This window comes from Grus americana, chromosome 13, assembly GCF_028858705.1.
Source record: "Grus americana isolate bGruAme1 chromosome 13, bGruAme1.mat, whole genome shotgun sequence".
NCBI classification, from domain to species: domain Eukaryota; kingdom Metazoa; phylum Chordata; class Aves; order Gruiformes; family Gruidae; genus Grus; species Grus americana.
In genome coordinates this window covers 19,990,507-20,009,166 of record NC_072864.1, presented here as the reverse complement: position 1 = coordinate 20,009,166, position 18,660 = coordinate 19,990,507, and the positions used below count along the sequence as shown (strand labels likewise).

General features: G+C 36.3%; 1 protein-coding gene across 3 annotated transcripts in view; it reads right to left on the bottom strand.

Annotated features, from left to right (window-relative positions):
* SMPD3 (sphingomyelin phosphodiesterase 3) overlaps positions 1-18,660 on the bottom strand; it is a 119,209-nt gene that overhangs the window by 51,816 nt on the left and 48,733 nt on the right. Inside the window, exon 1 of one of the 3 annotated variants that reach the window (XM_054840526.1) lies at positions 7,960-7,976. The exons of the other annotated variants lie outside the window; for them this stretch is intronic. The gene's annotated coding sequence lies outside the window, so the exon portion shown is untranslated. Of the gene's footprint in view, positions 1-7,959; positions 7,977-18,660 lie in introns of those variants that run through there. 3 annotated transcript variants of the gene reach the window in all.

The window sequence follows — 18,660 nt, the reverse complement described above, 5'->3', positions numbered from 1 at the left end:
TTATATATTGGTAGTTTGGTACTTCAGTGGACTAGCTTTTTTTAATTCAGTCATCTCTCCAAATTGCAACGTAAAGAAAGCTTCGGTTAGTTTTCCTCTAACTATATCTTTGCTTGCTTCTACAAAATACACAATGCTTCATTTTAAAATACTGTCAGCAGAAGAATCAAAACAGAATGCTATCACCATTAAGTAATTTTTATGATATGTAAAAATCGTATCCCCTTACAAGCAATCTCATAAACTACAGACTGCAGCATGTTTCCCAGACAGGTACTGAGCAGTCAAACCCTCACACATCAAACTATCCCTGTCATCAGCATACACACTGATTCTTAAAAACAAATTACATTTATATTCTGAATACCCTCAGCCTGAACTCTCCAGTTACCTATAAAAGAGCTGGTCTCTGTCTGAAGCAACACACTTGAGACTTCCCAGAAAGTACAACATACAGTAGCAGTCATCAGCTGTAACTCTAGCAACCACAGGGAAAACAGTTGAGGAGGAGTATTTGATATTGTGCCTCACATGAGGAGGCTGCAAGCTGATGAGGTTTAACTACTGTAATTTCAGATTCACACGGTGAGGCTAGGACAGACTTTATGCTTTAATTCAATGAAAAAAAAATCTCTTATTTATAAAAGGATAATCTAAGCAATGTTCCTATCAAATACTCAAAGTAATCATAATGCAGGATACGTGACAACTTTCTGTTTTGCTTTACGATACAAATCTGTTAGCCCTACTTTTTAGTGATTTACTAGCTATTGGACATATATGTCCCCATTTCTTTTTCCCTATGGTCTGTGACCACATCTTTCTTTCCCTTGAAAAAATCCTTCGAATCACTTCTATGTCTTCTTATTTGATGGGAGTATAACTGTATTATTATTATTATTACTACTACTACTTCTTTATGGAAATTCCCAAAACAGGAACAGGTTAGGTACTCCTACACAAAAAACAGATCATCATCAACAAAAGACTTTGCCATTCACACAGTAAGAAACCTGAATCTTACAATGTGCCTTGTTTTTCCCTCTGCCTAACATTTTCTATTTCACAGTTTTCTTTTAATGCACACAGATATGTAAGTACTGCTAATACATCTTGTTTCTACTCATTCGTAGTTATACAGCATATGACTGCTTTCAAGGTAGCACTTTTACCTACTTTTAGATTTAAAACCCTACCTTCAATACATGCTAAATTAAAGAGAAATATTACAAGAATGAACCATAGATGTGTCTCGTGTCACTAGCTTTCATCTCAAAGAGACAGTTTTTAATTCTGTCATTACCACTAACTGAACTGTCATGCCAGGACTAAAGGGTGACCTACAGAACAGCCTAACACTGTAATTCAAAATAACTTGTATTACTTTCTTTATTGCACTGGTAGGAAAAACTTGATGACTAGAGTAAAGACCAGGTTATGGCAGCCAATATAGGACAAAGTGCTGATTCACAAACTTCTAGATATGCTTCACCCTTTCTGACATCTCTGAATCATCCGTGATCCCAATTCAAATGTGCCCTGACCGTCTCCTTGCCCATGCACAACATAAGCAGCAGAGCAGCAGGAGCTGGGACAGCGACACAAAGCAAAGCACGTTCATGCTCCTGTCACCTGCCCCTAGGCGAGCTCTTGGACCTCTGTGTGCACCTCCTCATTCACTGTTCAATTTCCCAGTCCAAGCTGACTTACCTGCCTGAGCTCCGTGCTGTGTTAGACCTTGAATTTAGGCACAGCTTGTTAGGGAGGCACCTCACTAATCAGGAGACCAATGAGCTAGTGAGCCTGCAGCCAGTCAGCATATCAGAAGACAAGCTGGCCTCTGAAAATAGACAAGAATTTTATTCTTTGAGGCAACAATCAACTGTGTAATGCTAGTCAAGCAACTTTCCCCACTGACATCACTTAATTTCTTGCCCTGTGTCTTACACCTTCACACCACAAGCTTTAGGAGTGCAGTAACTGTCTGTCTTGGTGTCTTTGATGGACAAATTATTATTCATTGTATAAGATTTGCCATCATATATATAAAAAGATATATTTCATACTCACCAAATTAAAAATGGACACATTTTCATCAACATAATTAATGTTTGTTGTATTATCACTCCAATAAGTATATACAGTTGTGGTTCGAGAACAACACTCAGCCCTAAAATAGCACTCTTCATCTGTAGATCAATGCAAATGCAGCTGGTAATTCAGCTTTTGTGAGCAGGTCATCAGCATGACTAGCATATTAACATCTCAGCCAAGGAGCAACACTTAGAGGCATTCTTTTAAAGGTTAATGAAATGGCTCAATATGTACTTCAGCAGTGATTATTTCCAAGAAACTGGTTAAAGGCAAATGGGCCTCACTTGAATTTTAATTCAAATTATAATCTGAACAGTTAATATAGGTGTTGCCTGATTGTTACGAATATATGCCTGCTCCTGTTCCTGTTGTAACATGCTTAGATTTGTTCAAATTAATTGCGTATGGTGTTACCGATTAAATTCCCTGGGAAAGAACACAATACTCATGTATAATGACTAATTCACTCTCAGCTTATTGATTCTAAGTTCAGAATCATTACGTCAGTACAAATGCAAAATACACGAAAGATAGATGCTATACTTGGTTCACAGAGAAAGCTCATACCAAGAGTAGCTCATAGCAGTCATAACTATTTAAAGTTGTACTGTTATCTACTTAATTTTACATCAATTTGGCCACCCACCAAAAGAATTTTCTGACAAAATAAATACATACACACACCCCAAACATCCATTTGGAAGCATTCAGCATATTAATATATTATTTACTGTAAAGACCCACATTGGAGTCCTCCAATGAATTGTCATTACAAACGGATCAAAAAGCATCAGTTCCAAAGACCTAAAGACTAAGGGAAAGAACAGGTTCATCCAGGCAGCCTATCTGCTGCTACACAAAAGCTACAATTATCTTTCATATTTCTTCAGCTAGGCTTTATGTCTCTTGTAAGGTAATCTTCACCTTTGCAGTCTAAAAATCTTTAGAGGGCTCTTAGAAATGCATCTCCAGAATGATCAGACCCTTGAGGTAGAATTGCATCATTCCCTGAGTCATAATGCCCCAGGTAACTGAACCCTCATTCAACAGTTTCTCAGCAAAGGCAACCAGCTAGCATTTCAGCTACAACAAGAACTAAGACCATTGTGTAGTGCAGAGACTCAGAACGACTCTTTTGAAATTAATACTGTCTAATTGCACGTGGGAATATAGCAAACAGAAGAAAGAATTAAAAGAAAGGAATTTTTCCAAATTTTTCCTATATATTACTGAGGGAAAACATAAATGTTAGGGCCAACTTATCCTAGTCTCATTATCTTCTAAGGAAAAGGGTTCTGTCTGCTGCAGTGTCCCTCTCAATAATTTCTGGGTATTTTATTTTTAACCAAAGAAGGTTTGTTCACTCTAAGTCTGCTGAAACTCCTCAACTCATATCTGGTATCACACCCTGAGATACTGGAGATAAAATTCAAAGCACTGTTAGCACTCAGCACAGTCTACTAAATATTGTCAAAAGGATTATTTAAAGCTACTCCTTGTCTCCTGAAGACATAAGATGTGAACTTAGCAAGAGATAACACTTTGAATGCAAATAGCAAAGCAACATGAAACAATAAACAACAATAAAGAGACAACCAATATTATATTCATAAAAATAATGCAAGAAACTCCCAACAAAGGAAAAAACACTGCTTGCTTAACCAGCATGATTGATGCCTATCTTTCACAAGAGCAATGCTGTTAAAATATCACTTGAAAATTCTGTACTAAATGCTATTTCGCATTTTTTAAATTGTTCAGTAGTGTGCATTGTTTGTCAGATTTGTTGTTGTACGTGCTTGCACTGGAAATGCTAAGCAGAATTTTTTCTCCAACAGTACAGTTTTTACAACAGATGTAGATAGTAACAGGCAAAACCCCTCTACCAATATTGAGGTTACGCAGTGTATGAGAGATGAAACTATCTGCTTCTATTTCCGTAGTGGTATATTTCTTTGCAAGGGTTAGGAAAGAACTGGCCTTGACGGAAATGTTCTGCATAAAGAAGGAAAAGACAGAGCTCTACAATCACTGAAGAAATACACAGCGATTTTTTTAATTTTTTTTTGGCATTTTTGTTATTTATTCTGCTTTATTTTTTAATTGCCACCTGTTTTAACATTCTGGAATTTATTATCTAGTGTTCTGTACTTCCTGTTTTGTGTGCTGACTTTATGGAAGCATGAGGTAACCTAAATTATTTTAATTAAAATTTCTGTTTGCATCTACGAAGTTATTAAATAACTTTCTATCCTACTGTTCTAACTGTATATTACTATAATTTTAAAAAGCATTTTAAATGTCTTTAGATAATTTCTGTTATTACCTAAATTAAATAAGTATGGGTACTATATAAATTAATCATGACACTTGGAAACAAATCTTACTATCTCTGCTAGGCAAAATCCCTAATCAAATTAATAAAGCTTTACCTGAGCTATACGTAAATAAGAGCTAGAGGAGATGATCTTAGTTACTGACTCTTAATAATAAACAATAATTAAAAAACAACAACAAAAAAAATCATTTTAATGCATATACTTATTTTTTCCAAGATCAACTAACTTCTTTTCTAGGTATCACTGAAAATCATCTGAAGGTAACACTGAAAATCCTTTCAAGATACACCAAAGTGACCTGAATCATCTGTACAGACAGCCAGAAATGTAATAACTTAAAATCTATAAGCATGTGCAGTTTAAGAATATAGTTATGATAACCTATCCTGACTTTTAGAATTTCTATTACTCAAGCACAATTTGCTTCTAACACCTCAATAGATCAGGCACCCTCAATGGTAATACACAGTTGCAGGCAACAGCAGACCAACAGCCACATTTTCAGTCTTTCCTTGCATATTTTACTCTTGTAGGACAGCTTTTATCCTTGCATTTCTCCGAGCAGCTCAATTCTGAGCAAGTAGGAGCTGTACAGATCCAAAGACAGAATTTGTCCACCAGTCCTAACTGTGTTACATGTCCCATAGGAGCAGATCATGACACTTAAGCACGACAGTAACGAAGCCAAAAGGCAGGAGCTGGGAGGCATGTCAAAAAATAAGTAGTAGTGTTATAAAACTTTTCGTCAAGTTATTTATTCTGTACCATGCTAACCATGCTCATGACTTTCCTCACCTAAGACTTCATCTGTATGAAATGATTAGTGTGTAGGTGTGCATGAACTTTCATGTATGTATTTGCATATACTAACACTGACTAGCAGAACTGTTAAGCTGTTTTATAATCGCTCATGTAAGAGCTGTAGGAATGAGCTGGTAGATTTATTGTAGTGCGTATATGCATGTTTAATACTGCCAGTCCATCCTTCTCCATAGTTTTAAATTATTTCTTTCATTCAGACAAGGGCAATGTATTTTTAGTTTATGATATAAAATCTTCCTAAAAACAACAGAAAAGAATTAAAAATAATCACGGATAATAAGAATAGAAAATACCTAAAATTCAGCAGGAATATCTCTCTCTACAGTGTATAGAGATCCCAAGGGAGAAAAGGCTGGGGAAGAGAAAATTCCCTCATATGTAAATCTCTTGTGGAGATGAATTCAATATAATATGTGTCCCTGTGGATTAAGAAACTCCAAAGACATGGAGTATACACTCACCTGTTCATTTTCTCCCAATATGGAAAAAAGGCATGTCTTTCAAAAGACGCTAAGACAGAAACAAGAATCTCACTCTTTTGAACTCATTAAGGAACTAAACAACTGACTGCCCCCTTTATGGCTCTGAAAACCTCCTCCTATTAAAATCAACTTAAATGCTAATGTAATGGGTGCTGATCTGCATAATGTTATGGTAACACATGCAGTTTCTTTCTCTGAACAAAAGATGCTGTTTTTCCAAATTAACTTGAAATCAACCCACTAAAAATTGCTTACAATGAATAGCTGCATTACTAGACCATGTTTTCATAACTGTTAGCTTATATTCATCTTGAAGATAATTTATACTATGAAATGACATGTTCCTTGTAGGTATGAATGATAGAGTTGTGCTTTGGCTAGCCATTCTTCAATAGCCTTGATGTCCCTTCCAAACTGGTAAGAGGTTTATACGCAGCCTGTGTGCCAAGTAGTGGCTCATTTTTGCTTTCAGAAATGTAGTTGGCAATAAGTGCAAAAATTCTCAAGTCTTCTGAATCCTGTTCTCAGTTAATTGTAAGTGCTTTCTTTTTTCCCACAATTTATATGCAATTCATTACACTTTAGCTTTTCTTCTTGGCCATAATAAAACCTGAAACAGTAGTTCACTTTCTTCTTAATTAAAAATATTTTTTTTACTTTGTTTTAACGTTTTGGGAAGTGCTTTATCTTTATTGTCTTTGGCAAGACAATACATGAGGGTACATGAAGAAAAATACTCTGTGGGCCTTTCTGCACCAGCTCCGTTTCTCTCCCTGTTGCCTGCAATTGTGAGGGCTTTGTATTTGATAACCCAGATGGTCCCTTCTAATCTTACACTCCTTAAAAAGGACACCAAGTACTGTAAACTGATGCCACATGGCATATAAAAATTATAAAATTCTGCAAAATGTCATGCAGTTATTGAGCAAGTTTTAGCCCCATTAATACAATTTCACTAAATGAAAAATACCATTTTCAAATGCAGTTTTTGCTAACAAGCTCTAAAATCAGAAAATTAAGCTAGCTCTAACTATTAAACAACAAAGGCATAAATGCAACATATCTCTCTCCCAGAAGTAAAATGATTATTGAAACTACGTGCAATCCTGACAATACAAAAAAGCAACATTATTTGGACATGATGATCTTAAAAGTGGCCACCAAGATGTATTTTTGTGTGGAGAGGAGTATTTGACAAATACAGGAAGAACAACCCTTCATCACTATTATTATGATCTATATCTTGTCCTCAAAGGTTTTATGCCTTTTTGCAGGAACAACTGTCTTTTAATGACACGTCAATAGGCCAGCAAGCATAGTGAGGTCCTGACCTCATAGGACCCCCTTACATGACATGCAATATAAGCAAACAACAGAACAGATTTTGTATTAAGAAACTGAGTTCATAGCCCAAGAGTAGCATTTGTTCCTGTACATATTATAATCATTCATGGAAGTTATGCTGGTAATGTGTAGTTCAAGACTGATAAGAACTTTCAGATAGATAACCATGACTACATAAAAACACCATTAAGACATGATGCCAACAAAACATAGATCAAGCCAAATGGTTTAGAAGCTAGGAATAAGCTAGTAAGGAAGCATTTGAAGAAAAGCACCAAATCCAGTTTGCAATAAATATGGAGATGCACGCTAGAAAATTTAATACACATTTATGTAGCAGCCAACAAGGAACTAAAGCACTAGTCTCTGTCAGGCATCTCTTTCAGGGTACAAGTCATCCTTTTCAGAGATCCTGATCAGGTATCCAAACGGTCATTATGGCCTCCTCATTATTAAGAATGTATTTGGGAAAGCATGAGTTTATTTGTAAGCAAGCAGCTATTAGATTAAGAATGTTTGTCCTGAAATTGTGAAAACAGTATGAAGTATTATCAAAGGCTTTCCAACTGAAAAGCTTTTCTGAACCACCTTTGTTTTCACAGGAGGGATTTTTAAAAGGCACAAAGAACAGTTTGGTGCTCAAATGCCTCTAAAAATGTCTGACAGAAAGCCACCAGGGCAGTCATTCTGTGTTACAGCTCTGACTTTTTCCAACATTACAAATCAGTGCTTCCTTCCTCCTCTACAAAAACAGCAACATAGATGTACAGTTTCTTGGAAGTAAGAATGAAATGTACCCCTCCTCACACACCAAGCATCCAAGCTGGGATTTTCTGGTCTCCTTAGAAGTCAGTAGCACAAATAAGACTCCATCTTACCTTACAGGGCTCTGACAACTCTATGCCAGTTTGTAGCGGTGGTAACAACCCTATCCATGCCTTCCAGATGCAGGCTGACCTATTCCAGCAAGGCCAACAGAAATACATTTTTTAAAAATTAAAAATAAAGTAAAAAAAAAATCAAACGGAACATGACAACTTCTTGAAAACAAATGGTAGTGGAAGGAGAAACCACAACAACAAAGAAGAAAAGCAAACTTTGCACCAGTAAAAAAACTCTTCACAAGCTTACATGGGCAAGAAAGTACCAAGCTATCATACCCACTGTGAGCAGCTGCTAAAGAATACTTACACACTGTTGGTTCACTTTTCCCCCCCAAGTTTGCTCACTACAATGCTGATTGATGTGAAGTTCAGTGACTGGTCGATGATGGGATTTGCAAAAGAATAATTAGGTTGCCTTCCTATAACCCAGCAACATATGGTAAAACAATCAATCAACACTTTACAAATTGAAATGTTACCACTATGCAAGCCCCTGATAACATTGACAAAAAAAGCATTTGTACAGCTTCTGCTAACTAAAGGAAGATCTGGAAGAAGCGTGCATCATATGCATGCAACAAATGTGTAAAACAATCCACTGAATCATTTTACAGGGTGCAGTAAGATTTCTGTCATCATCAGAACAAAAGCGCAAGTTCTGGAGAATTATGATATCATCAGAACAAAAGCACAAGTCCTGGAGAATTATGATTAAAAGCCAAATAATCCAAGATGTGACAAAAAGACATGTGCCTGAAAAAAGTATTTAGGAATATAAGTCCTTTTTCATGGTCTTGAATCCACTGGCTATGACTGAATGAGTAAACAGTATAACAATGAAGAATCAAACTAGCAGAGTTTTGTAGAAACATACTGGTTTGATTTTTGCAAATTAGTATTACTGTCCAGTTAGCTTGACATTTTAAAATGAAAGCTGTCATTAAAAAAACCCCTAACCTTTCTGAAAGAAATCTCTTGTGAAAAATAATTCTACGAAATTCCCAAGCATTTCACCACTTTCAAGAGATTTTCAGTAGAATCATTAATTTGCAAAATATTCAATTTTAAGGTAAGTGTATCTAACTAGGGTGACAGGCAATGACATGCAAGCCTTAAGGATCTTAACTCAGCTACGGACTTCCTACTAGAGAAGTGTGTACATGTAGACATCAAAGTTTATGTTACTGGATGTAGGTTCTATCTTTGGGAGAAAATGTATATAAAAAGGAAATACAAATTTTGTATGAACTGAGTTACTAGAGGGGAATTTATTTTCAAGGTTTAGTATCACTTTTGGACTGAGACCAAATGTAATTTGCAATAGATATGGACTGTATCCCAAAATCCATTGCCAATGTCAGCCTTTGAAAACTGATCCACTTCACTCTTCAAGGTCACTACTGAAATATTTTACAGTAATCACTTCTATTAAAAATGAAAAAATCTGTTCCATTCTTACCAGGCATCACTTGCCAGCAGAGCTATGTTAAGTGAGACCATTTTCAAAATTATTTGCTTAAATCAGTTTCTAGAGGCAGAAGTGGATCCTCACAGGGTGCTTGGAATACAGTTGCTGCTAACACAGTTAACTACCATGTGATACAAATGCAAGCATAGCTAACAGGTTATTTTGAATCTCAGAAGGCTTTAAGAGTCAGGAGCAGCACTTGCAACATCTGTACTGAAAAAAAAAATCTAAAGAAAACACTAGGTCAGTCCATCATTCCCTAAAAATGTACAAAGTTGTACATGTATGCTTTTACTTTTTACATGGAATATGTAAAAATACATATGTATCTATATTTATGCAATACATTTATATAATACATATACTTACACACACACACGTATATTTATCTATATACACATACTTTCCCTATCTTTTCATTTGTAGACCCCCAAAAACAATTTAGAAGACTGATCCAGAAAGATGCTTTTCCCTTTTTTATTTTCTTTTGATCTAAGCCTTTTAACTCAACCCTTTTGTATAGCTTAAATTTATTCTCAGGCAGATGATTTTTCAAGTAGGACTCTAAAAAAATAAATAAACCTTGCTCAACTGTTCAGGTAAAGCCTAATGAGGACTCTGCAGAGAATCGTATCTTTCAAAGGAGTATTTAATTCCCAACAACCAAAGAATACATATTCCAAATATAGGCACTGCTTTTAAAATGGGTATTCCAGCTGCCTTAAAGATCAGCTTTCACTAAATGAAAGTGTGAACTATTCCTCAAATTTATGTTTCACTAAAATAAAGTTTGTACAGAATAATAATAATTACACAAAAAGTACACAAGCTTGGGTGAAATAGTGTTTTTAAAACTGTATGAAAAGAAAGAGGTAATGTGTTTGACACTACCTTTTTGTGACATTAATCTGCTTCACAATGGCAGTTCTTGCAGCATATCTGAGTGATGAAGAATCTGAGTACAAGATCATTATCATACTGCTGCCACATCTTTCCTTAAAAAAAAAATAATCAATCTTATTTCACCCTTCTTTCTGTGTTCTGAGACATATTGTGCTCTCTTTTACCTAGTTATAGGAGTGCAATGAGTTGCAATTCATTTTCATATCTTAGTCTCCTACATGTGGTCACAGAAGGGTATCTAATCTCAGGTGCTTTAAAGCTATATTATCCTATCACCTAAAGCATTGCATTGGAAGGGAGTATGGGGAAAAACAGACAGATGAAGGAATCATTTCTAAGGATGTCCTGGACAGGTGAAGAAGCTGGCTGTGATCTAACAGAAAACTTCTATTCTTACAGATACCTGAAAGCCATTTCATTCCTTAGCCTTTAGGCACCTAGACTTCAGAGAGGAAACCTCTGAACTAGACACCTACCTTTGCCAGACAGTTCATACCAAAACCTAACTTTAGAGTTTAGAATTCAAAACAACTGATAACATGAGCAAGAAACTAGCTGGACTTGGATGTTTAAAGATACTCTGACAATCACTTCACAAGGCTGCAGAAAATTGTGCCACCTTGTTGACCCCACAGGCTTGTTCATCCATTGTAGACAGGCATTGGTACACTTTCAAAGGAACTGGCAGAGCTCAGTTAAAGGCTTATCAAGAGCGCTCACCTAGTGGGGATATTCTCAACCATACAGTTTCTGGACAAGGTAACTACATGAAACGGTCCTTGAAGTAGACAGTAGAACACAGACTGAAGTCCTTCTCTTTGTCCTTAAGACACTGTGTTGTTCATTCCTTAAACACTCTCTGAAGAATCACAGGGAGAAAATGACAGGGTGGAAACACCACCCAAAAAGTTCTCATAGCAATGGTCGGGGCTACAATACCAGTAAGCTGTTGATGTACAACATTTAGTTTCTTCAAGCAACCTCAGCTAGTTTTCACCATTATCTTTTCAAACAATCTCTTCAAAGCATCTCTTGTTTAAATTCTCCAGTATCAGCCCACAACAGTCATTTAACTAATGATCTGTTCACTTTCCCCACTTTCTCCATTGATTTATCAACCTGGTCAGTTAGCTTTTTGTCCTTGATAGGATCAATGACCAACATGCCAGTTAGAAGGTGGGTTTTCTCCCCACTGTCTAAGAAATATTAGCACAAACTGCTCCAGCATACAGCACTGCCCATAGCAAATATTAGTCTAAACACCTCCAAAATACAGCAGAAGACAGTAAAATCACTCAGAGAAATATGCAAGGAGGAAGCAAAATCTCCAATTTTTGAAAGAGTAGCAGTTTTTGAAAGCAGCAGCACTCAAATACGCTTGAATATCACTAAACAACAGGAACAAAAGTATAACAGTAGGGTTCTCCAAAATACACCTGCATCACCTTTCATCTGTTTGTATTATGGAGGGATTCTTATTTAAGGCTGCCAGCAAGTCTTTGCTGTCATTTACCCAACTGCGCTTACCCTAACAGGCTAGGATAAAGGTCAGAGGACCAGCAAGCACACAGTTCGCCTTAAAAGGATTACAAAATAATGACTTCAACTGCAAAGGGTCTTTCCTAATGCATATATAAAGTAAATAACATTTGAATGATTAGGGTATGTGTTATTGAAGTGAAAGCTTTGCTCTGTCAGACATACAGATAAGCACCAGCTGCTAAGTTTGGAACTGTCACATTGCAACTCCAGATTTGAACTTGGGTCTAACACTCCTTACTACTAGCCTTTTGCATTCTTAGTTGAAACTTTCAAAAATTCACTATCTTTTCTTATCGTATTTGTTGTCCTTTTTAAATATTTTTATATCAAGCTGGTGTTATAAATAGAATTAGGTTATATCGAAAGAAAACTGTGCTTTTGCAAACATCTTTAAAATATGAACTATTAAAATATAAAAAAAACCCCCACCAACCAAAAAGGTGATTCACTTAGTACAAGCCTCTTATCCATACACATACTTAGAAAGAAAATGGATGTATTTGTGAAGGGTTGAGGAAAAAGCAGTAGGAAAAATATCAACTTCAAGAATTTTTCTCCTAACAGATATTCTTCATATGGTCACCTACTTACCACATCATCCTTTCTTTTTATATACTAAGTAACTCTTTATGCTTTTTCCCTTTACCATTCCCAAATAAAAATATGCCCCAACTGGGGATGTTATATGATCACAGATCTTTATATAAAAGTCTTTCACAGAAGACATTTGTAAATATCTTCTAGTTATATTCCATAATCTGTGAATCTACAGAAATAGGCTGTAAGTACCTCTCTCCCTTCTTATGTGGGTTCTATCCACCAGTCTTAATATTGTCTTACTTAGTGATGTGTTGATTTTGGCTAGGATAGAGTTAATTTTCGTGATAGAAGCTAGTATGAGGCGATGTTTTGGATTTGTGCTGAAAACAGTGTTGATAGCACAGGGATGTTTTTGTTATTGCTGAGCAGTGCTTATACAGTGTCAAGGCCTTTTCTGCTTCTCACCCCACCCCACCAGCAAGTAGGCTAGGGGTACACAAGGAGTTGGGAGGGAACACAGCCGGGACAGCTGACCCCAACTGACCAAAGGGATATTCCATACCATATGACATCATGCTCAGCATATAAAATTGCAGGGAGAAGACTGAAGGGGAGGACGTTGGGGGTGATGGTGTTTGTCTTCCCAAATAACCATTATGTGTGATGAAGCCCTGCTTTCCTGGAGATGGCTGAACACCTGCCTGCCAACAGGAAGCAGGGAATGAATTCCTTGTTTTGCTTTGCTTGCATGCACAGCTTTTGCTTTACCTATTAAACTGTCTTTATCTTAACCCACAAGTTCTCTCACTTTAACCCTTTCGATTCTCTCCTCCATCCTGCCGGGGGGGAGTGAGCGAATGGCTGTGTGGGGCTTAGTTGCTGGCTGGGGTTAAACCACGATAAGTGATCAAACCTTGTCTGGTATTTTGTGCAATTAGACTCAGAGTGCCTTGACATACAGTCATGCCAAGTATAATACCAAATAATGACTCTGAGACTTGTGTCTTCTCATGTCACAAAAAGATCCCCAAATCTCAGTCCTATAATGCTGCAATATTGTAATCAGTTCTCTTACACGGGAGCACGTATTTCCAGACACATACACATAATCCTAACTCAAACAGCAATAGTCCTGTTATTTTTCTGAGTTACTCTCATCTTAACCCAATATATTTTCATTTTAAAATCCTCATTTAGAAATTTTCAAGATTTATCTTTTATCTTTTACCTTTGAAGTAGCATTTATTTTCTTGAGGAGCGGAGAGACAAGAGGGGAAAAGATCATTCTTCTTTTCTAGTTATCATAATCTTTCCTGTCTTGCCAGAAGCTGACTTACCAGAGGCTAACAATTCTAGAGCTTCTTACTCCCTTACAAACTTCTTTGGTTTCTCACTTTATCAACGCTCTCAGACATCAGTCGCAAGCACATCTTGAGTTTACAATTTGCTGCTTTCCTTAACAAAAGAACCTGGATTTGCATTCTTAAACTTAGGGGTTGACAAAAAATGTCTTTGTATGACACAGTGTCCTGCTTATACACATCATTCAAGACAAGCCACAAACTGTCTAGAATCCTCTGATAATAATAATGCCCATCAGAATCAATTTATATGGCTATAGTCATCACAGAATGGAGAAGCAATACTGGTAAAATATACCACACAAAATAGTTTAAAAAATTAGGTAGGTTGAAGGCATATGTTACAGGGAGTTTTCCAGAAAGCAGAAAAAGATACTTTTATTTACTGACTGCAAGGAAAAGCACTCAGTGTCCTACTGAGATCCTTGTATTATTCACCTAGCTTTATAAACAAATACTGCAGAAAGAGGAAATTTCTGTTTACATATAGACTCCTGATTCTGTGGTTCAATAAAAATCATCAAACACTTGTTGATTCCTCCACCTCTATTTCAGTGATTTACAGATAGGATAAGCGTTAAAAATGTCACCTGCTGATAGTGAGTACGAAAGGCTTTGGGAAAAACCTCAGCCCATTTCCAAGATCAATTGATCAAGTGCTTTCAGAATCCAGCAGCAAAAAACAGGAATCTTGAGAAGAGCACTGCAATCAGAGCGCTAATGGAACACACACTGCCATTACAGTACAGACAAAAGAGGTGCAATGCTATTATTATTGGTTATTACTAAACCCTGCATGCCTGGATGCCCATTTGTGCATGCAAACACTTGCACAGCATAAGCTGTAAGGAAAATAAAACTAAAAGAGTATAAGCATAAGCAAAAAACTGTAGTATGAAGGCATAAACAAATAAATAAATAACAAAAATCCCACAGCATAAGCTCTGGTTGGCATTTTACAATATAATAGACAATGAACCCCGGCATAGAGTTTTCAGGTCAAATGTTGTCTCTTCTTTAAAAGGTCACCAGCATAGACATTCACTTTCTACACATTCATGTTCAAGTATTTTAGAGTAGAGAATCCCTAAAAAAAACAGAGAATGTCTAATAAGATCTCTTATGTATCTGTTAGTCTTTTTAAGATGAAGACACCATATGTGATCGCACTTGAACTGCTCATTTCCTTACACTGACCACCTTCTACTCTGCATACTTTTATCTCATCAGCTCTCCCATCCAAATTTAATATTACTTTTACTACCACTATTTTTTCCATTATTTATTTCCTTCTCTTTTTCCCTATTACTATCACTCATATTTAATTTAGCTATTGCTGTATATTTTGATGGACTGTTACATAAAGCTCCAGTTTAATAAGTTTATTATATAAACGTATTGTGAATAAGAAACACACTGAAATTACTTGTATGTTAGGGCCAACCCTACCCAATGTGTCAATGAATTATGTTGATATTGTTGTATAACAATTTTTTCAAGATAAGCTGCATTAACGTTATTTTAATTCTTGAATACTGTGAATACACTCTTCATAGCTAAACAAGTTCAACAGCATTATTGTAAAACAACATTGAAGAGTGACAATTACATACAATTTCCAAGTACTCTGACAACTAGCATTACTAAAACGAAATTTTAAGTACTGGCATTAAGACAAGACCTCTCAAAAAGAAGCAATAAATAATTAATTTGAAGAATGCTTCATTAAATACAGCTACCTCATTACCAGTACCAGCATCAACATAAGACATTCAGACAGTTTAGGGTTTTTTGTTTTGTTAACAGCTAGCAAGATCTGCTAGCAAGGCTCAACCTGCTTTCCTAACAGCAAAAGCAAAGAATCAAGCGGCACTGACACCTGTCAGGCAGCATCATAGGAAAACTCAGAAATACCTTCCTCTGATACCAGAAATTACAAGCACATTATAGAGTTCTTAATTATTTTCTCAGACATGTAGGTCAACTCCAGCTTTTTTGCTTGGGCAGTAATTAAGTGAGGTAAGTTTTATTCGTAGATTTTAGAATTGCACAGGGATACTCTACAGACTTTACTATCATCTTGGGAAGTCGTAATCACATAACTCTGCTCCACTGGCTTTAAATATTCAAAGAGATTCCTATGAGAGCAACCCATTACCAGTTTAATATGACTGGTAACATTTTTACTATAATCCCTACTGCCAGCACTGGATTATGATCAACTGTGTCCAGCTCCTTTTTAGCCCATTCTTTGACTGTGATTTTCTCCTTCACTCTTCCTTTGCAAATCAAGGCTTATTTAGTAACATACAATCTCCATTTTAAGTACATCTTTCAGGATTTAAGCCTGAAAGCAGCTCAGCACATAAAGATTAGCACATGAACACACACGCTAGGATCAAGCTGCAAACTCCAAGGCTCTGGTCTTTATTTGAAAAATACAATTTCACTACAGGAAAAGTCAAGTGACAATCTTCTGAAAACATTCCTGAAGAAAATGGGAGTGGATAAAGAGTAATAAACACATGCTGAAGAGACAGCATCTGTTTATTAACTAGATGTTGTCATATGCTTTCTATTTTTACAGTGTAGTTAGAGTTAATATTTATGAGGCACACTTTCAATCAGGTGGTTAATTTCCGCATTCAGACAATCTGATGTGTTTTAATTCAGAGCCATGACTTCACTTATGCATCAGAATACCAAACTCATTTCCTGTTTAGTGGAAGGTAGATAGATGTAGTGCATAGAGTTACCACTTAAATCATGTTTCCAGGTGTTCTGCCTGACAATGGATGATATAAAGATTAAAGTATCCTCTGTGAGCTGACTTCCTGTGACTCACAGTTAAAAGCTTTGCAGGAGCCACTAGTTGGGGCTAAAAATTTCAGATTAATTTCAGGTACACACGACTCATCTAGCTGTCATGTCCTGCTGTTGCTTGGCTTCTTCCCATTAAAATAGCCGCAAAAGGTGCCTTACTCTCTACAGAAAGTAAATTTATACATATTGTTTTACAAAGTTATTACATTTGAGGCCTGCTCAGTTCATTACCTAATATGACCAAATTAAAGTTTTTCAAAAACAGTTTTCCTCTAAGCTGGGTCACAAATGTAATAGCAGAGTTCTTTTTAATATACAAGCAGCGGGCATTCAAGAATAATGTCATGCAGTCATTCCACTGCGTAACAGCAGTTTCAGCTGCAGAATTTGGCCTTACACGATCCAGTTGTTAAAAAACCAACAGAAATCTAAAGTTCATTATATAAAATCAGAGCCAAAGGCTTCTTTGCTTATGAGAAAAATTCTGCAAAGTTGATATGTGCTTATGGATGTTTTCGTCAAGTGAAAAGTTTATTACATTTATACAGTTGATCAATACGCAATCCCTACAGGCTACAACCTTAAAAATATAATCTGTTCAAGGGAATTCTATAAAAATACAAAACAGGTAAGTTTTAGTAACTTACAGCTCCAGATCCTTCTCCTCAGCTTAATTAATACATACTTTTTATAGGAAAGGATTGGGGCTATCTTTGTTAAGTCAGAATTACAACTCCTGTGCTTTCACAGTCAAATTTTGCAGACAGTAAGGAGCCGGCCTCAACTGCTCACGGAATTCATACATCCTATGGAGTCACAAGAAGGTAGTTCACTGTGCAAATGAGGCAGTCCAAGACAGACTGTATCTATCCAAGACAGGCAATTATGTACATAACATAAAATATACATATATCATACAAAATATGAGTCCATCATCTGTGTATTGTTTCTATGTCTGTACTATGTGTCAATGTAATAGCTGTTATACAGCAGCTCCTAATCAGATCTTCTGCACTCATCCCCCTTTCTATAGATGCTTGCAGATGTCAAGAATAACTTCATTGAGCATAGTGCAAGACTTCAATACACGAACCTCTGGCTGCCATCTCAGAAAAACTCTCCCAGAAGAAATCACTGGTTGACAGGAAAGAGTCAGATGCATTAGTATCTTAGTTATCTTTAAACTTTAACTCGTAATTCTCCAGTATACACAGCTGCAGCCAGTAGATCTAAACCACAATCCACGTTTTGTTTGATAAGCTTCTATCTACTAGCAGACCAGCTTTTTAAACTTGGTTGCAATATATATTAATCCCTTTTCTAATTCCACATAACTAACAGTAATAGATTTAGTTACTTTTCTGGATGTTATGCTTTAGTTGCATTTTCAATGTTTAATAATAAACACTGGCCAAGCACACTTGCTGCTTGAACATTTCTCAGTGTAACTGTCGTCTGGAAGGACGGAAGGAAGGAAACCTCATTGGGACACTATACAAGTACAGTTACCATTTATTTCACTCTGTTGCTTTATGCCTTCAGCAAAAATGAGTACACAAAACCATTGCAATTTAGATATTTTTAATTAACGACTATTGAGTTAAAGACTGTTTTCTTTAGTATGACCCAAATAAAATCTAAACAGACTACTAAATTTTGGAGCTGCATGGCTTTATGATGCTTTCAGTCTAAATCTCTGAGACTGGCATTTCTACTGCACAAAGTAACCTCTCAGAGACTTGAAAAAGTGTTAGTAAAATATCCCACAGAATTTCCACTTATATAACCAATCCATGGTCTTCCAAGAAAGTTTAAGTCAACCTGGCAAGCTCACCATGTTATAAACAGCTCTGTCTGTACTTTGCATGTATTTGTGAGTGGAGGATTGAGAAACAAATAAAACAGCAGGGGAAAAAAAAAAAAAGAAAAAACCAAAACCCAACAAACCAAAACCCGAGCTGTTTAACTCATAGAAAGGCTTCAAAAGGTAAGTTTGTGAAGGTATTAACAGGTACTTTCCAACGCAGTCACTAAATCAAAACATTCAAATAGGCCAGC